Genomic DNA, 4,581 nt, shown 5'->3' on the forward strand with positions numbered 1-4,581 from the left:
CAGTTTGGACAGTATATTGTTAACAATTGAGACAGGGACAGTTTTTTGGCTGATGTGACTAGCTCTTACCATAAGGAAACAAACTCCATATGGAGTTTTTAAATGCCTAATATCTACTCTGAAGTAGATTGGTGCTGCCAGGAACAGACATGTGTCTTATTGTCTGAAAAGTCATAGAAAATTAAACATATTAAATGCCATATTTTGTAGTTCTTTGAAGTGTTTGAAGACCAGCTATATATATATATATATATATATATATATATATATATCCTTGAAAACATACGTAACATGAGTATAAGTGTGCCTATCGCAAATGACTATTGATCTTTATTTTTAAATATACATTACATTTTATATGAAGTGGTTAAACACAATATTAAAGTTAAAAAATTAACTTTAAATTTGTATCAGTAAGCCAAAAGCCAAAATTTATAGCAATGTAAGACATTTCTGATTAATAATTTTTATAGATTAAAGTAGATTCTATAGTCTGCTTATTTCCTATCTTTATGTGGCTTAAATATTTAATGACTAATTCTTTTTAAAAAGACTTTATTATTTTAAAACTATATTTTTCAATCTTAGACTGTATATATTATTTTTCTTCTCTCTCCCAAGCCATCACATACTTTTTTTAACACACTGTGAACTTTGTTTAAAGTCTTTTTATCCTATCATTTCTATATCCACCCTTTTCTTTTCAGAAAGAGTTCCTTCAATCTAATCTCCTTTGTTCTTTTTTTTTTAACTTCACCAATAGCAACTTGCAACCAATCCCCCTAAAGTGATAATAAATTTCCATAACCTATTTTTTGGGAATGTGGGCATAGTTACCTAGATTACTTCCTGTTGATTGTGGGCACTGGGAATCTTTGATGGAACCGTGAAAGAAATCAGGATAGCTGTTAACTCTTTGTTGTAGTATCTTGTGAGCCTGGATCATCAATCATCAACCTGGAAGCTGTTCTGATGCTGGATAACCTGAACCATCATTTTCCTTGGTGTCTAATAGCCTTGTTCCAAAATATAAGCATTTAAAGATAACACTCACATCTGTATTAGTTCAAGTGTAGATTGTACATCATACACAAGTCAGTTAAAGATTTTATTTGTTATGTGTTGGAGCAGGTAAAACATACATCTCCTGTCTTATGTCTCTTTTAGATTTTTTTTAAATGTGTGTAGCTAGGATTTTCAGAAGTTCTTCCTCAATCAAACCAGATTTTCCTTAACCCAAAATAAATCCATAACCTTTCATTTCCTGTGGAAACGAAAGCATAACTTCTCCCTCAAAGTAACATATGTTTTTAGTTAAAAGTTGAAGTCAAGATGCCTTTTTAAATATATAGGTTGGATTAATTAAGCAGTTTCCATAATCCAATGTCTCTTAGCAACCAAAAAATTCAAAAGCAACACAATAACATATATGACCCAGACTGTCTACTTCCCATCTTTACATGGCTTGAAATATTTTTATTATTCTATTTCCTTTTTGAAGGAATTTATTATTTTAAAACCATATTTTTTCAATCTAAGACCATATAGATTATTTTACTTCTCTTTCCCAAGCCATCACATCCTTTTTAAACACGCTGTGACCCATTTAGAGGCTACTTTAGTCTGAATCTGTCCTTACTGTGTATCTTACTTTTTTGCCTGAGTGAACAAAACCTTTTGTATAGCTTAGATCATACTATGCTGGTGCTGACTCCCCTTTTCCGTTTCCTGAGAGGCTAGTCTCTTCTGTGTCTGGGTGAAATGTTCTGTAGCTGTCCATTGAGTCCATTTCAGTTAAAACATCTGTTAGTTCTCTTATTTCTCTGTTAACTTTCTGTCTGGTTGACCTGTCCATTGGTGAGAGTGAGGTGTTGAAGTCTCCCATTGTCTGTGTGTGGGGTTTGATGAGTAATTTAAGTTTTAGTAATGTTTCTTTTAGAAATGTCTCATTAAGGGAGTTATTGATTTCGTCTATATTTTTTTCTTTTCCTCGATTTTTTAAAGGGAGTTTTCCATTTCCTCTTTAAGAGCCTCTATCATCTTCATAAATTTATTTTTTCAGATTGTTTTCTTGTACTTCAGTTGTGTTGGAATATTTAGGTCTTGTTGTGTAGTAGGATCACTGGGTTCTGGAGGTGCCACATTGCCCTTCCTGTTGGCATTTCCAAATCTGTTTGAGATGATTATAGTGTTGATTCTTGTATTGTTTTTTTCAGATGGGTGTTTTTGTTCTTTTATTATCTGTTTCATTTATTGTCTTTTGGCCCAAATGGCTAAGAATTCTGGTGATTGGCAGATCTTTAGGTCCAGTAGGGTTGCCTCAGCTGTGGTTTGTGGGGGTTTGGGTGGCTAGATTCAGTATATGTTCCTGTTCTTCCTACTGGTGTGGGCTGTACCTGTGCTTATGGAGTCTGTTCTTCTTACTGGTGTGGGCTGTACCTGTGCCCATGGAGTCTGTTCTTCCTACTGGTGTGAGCTGTACCTGTGCTTATGGAGTCTGTTCTTCCTACTGGTGTGGGCTGTACCTGTGCTTATGGAGTCTGTTCTTCTTACTGGTGTGGGCTGTACCTGTGCTTATAGAGTCTGTTCTTCCTACTGGTGTGGGTTGTGCCTGTGCCTATGTAATCAGCTGGAGCTGCAGGCAGAGCAGGCCACAGGGATGATGATGAAATGGGTGGTGTTGGGGGGACAGAATCCATGGGTGGCAATCGTAGCACTGCGGCCTGCAGCTGAGTCTCACCTGCTGGCCGGCAAGCCCTCCCTACATCATAACCAGTACAGGTCATTTAAGGACAGCTCCCCAGTCAGTGAGGGACCCTAGGACTGACCAGCAGCCATTGTTTAGACTGTCACCAGTGACCTTGCTTCAGCATGAGAGGGTTTTACCATAACACTAATCCGACCTGTGCTCCTAATCCACCATGGTCACTCCCAACACCGTGGACCAGAGTGTGACAAGCAGAAACATGGAAGCTACAAAGCTGCCTTATAACAGCGACTCTGAGGTGGTCTTTGGAGGCTCTTGTAGGTGTAGACTGAGGACAGAGATATGAGGAACTTTCCAGAGGCTCCTCGGAGATCACACCTCACTCTCTTCTTCAAGGTCTTTGGCCACCATAGTCTAAATGAGGACTGTGACGGTCCAATCTCATCTCAAGGTGACTGGACTTGGAAGCATCTGGGAGACTCCTCTGGATGTTTCCAGCGAGGCTTACCTGAGGAGAGAAGACCCATGTCATGGGCTGGAGTCCTGGAATGAAGAAAAGGAGAGATGAAAACAGGAAACAAGCAGAAAAAGAAAGAAGACCGAGCCTAGGCATTCCTCCCTTCTGCTTTCAGACTTGGGACGTAGTGTGACCAGTCGCCTCGTGCTCCTGCCACCACTCGAGGTCTTCTTGACCTGTGCCTTCTCTGCCAGTGTCGCTGTTTACAGCCAGCGCAGACTCCCCCTTCTCTGAGGTGCTGTGGTCAGGTTGAGCTGGTTCATCAACTTGACCGGACCTGACTCAGCATGGCCCCCTAGGCTCATACTGTTGGACTCGTGGGTCTCCAGGTGGTGGAGCTGTTGGGAAGGAATTGAGAAGTATGGCTTTGCGGGAGGGAAAGCTTTGAGAACTCCAGAGCCCCTCGCAATCCCAGACACCTTTCTCTACCTTGTGCTTGTGGACTGAGATATAGTCTCTCAGCTATTGCTTCAGCACGGGTGGTTCTGAGTTGGATAGGAAAGCAGGCTGAGCCAGCCAGTAAGGAGTGTCCCTCCTTGATTTTTGCTTCAGCTCCTGTCTCCGGGTTCCCACCTTGGGTTCCTCTCCAGACTCCCCTTTGTGCTGAACTACAGCTGTAAACAGATAAAACCTTTTGTTCCCCGAGTTGCCTTTGGCCACAGTTTTTATCACAGCAACAGAAACCCCAAGAGAAGTTTACAAAGCAGATCAGCAGCGCAGTGCTCCCCAGGAGTGGCCAGCAGGCTGGGTGTGGCCAATCCTACCTCCGGGGAGACCTGGAGCTGTCCCCGCAGGCCCATCCTGACATACCTCCTTTCCTCTCCTAGTTCCCTAGGACAAGAACAGTGAGACCAGGCTGGGTGTAAGAAGGATCTGGGATAGGCAGAAGGTGAGGAGAGGGTCCTCAGCTAGATAATAATGACGGAAAATTCCTGCCTGCTTTCTTCTGCTCCTGACCAGAGACAAAGGCCTGGCAGCTTGAAACAAAGGTGCAGCTTTTTCTCCAGCCAACACAGTAGGTATGCTTGTCCTGACAAGTTCAAGGTCAGGACACAGGTACCTTACCTCTTGGGTCGAATAGTTTCCCCTCCTTTGCGCAAACTGGCCAACCCTACAATAGGGAATGAAACCCCCTCAAAAATCCCTGAATATGCCAACCCTTCATGGAATTCTTCAGGATTCTCCTTCCTGTGGATCTTTCTGTGCACCTTGCTGTATGTTTCCACACCCTTAATGAATGTCTTTCTTCACTGGTCTGCTGCTTCTGTCTGCTGCGTCTGAGATTTCTCCCTGATGCTGCTACCTTTTACTCAGATTTTTTTTTCTTTTTTGGTTTTTCGAGACAGGGTTTCTCTGT

The sequence above is a fragment of the Microtus ochrogaster genome, linkage group LG2 (genome assembly GCF_000317375.1).
Source record: "Microtus ochrogaster isolate Prairie Vole_2 linkage group LG2, MicOch1.0, whole genome shotgun sequence".
Taxonomy (NCBI): Eukaryota; Metazoa; Chordata; class Mammalia; order Rodentia; family Cricetidae; genus Microtus; species Microtus ochrogaster.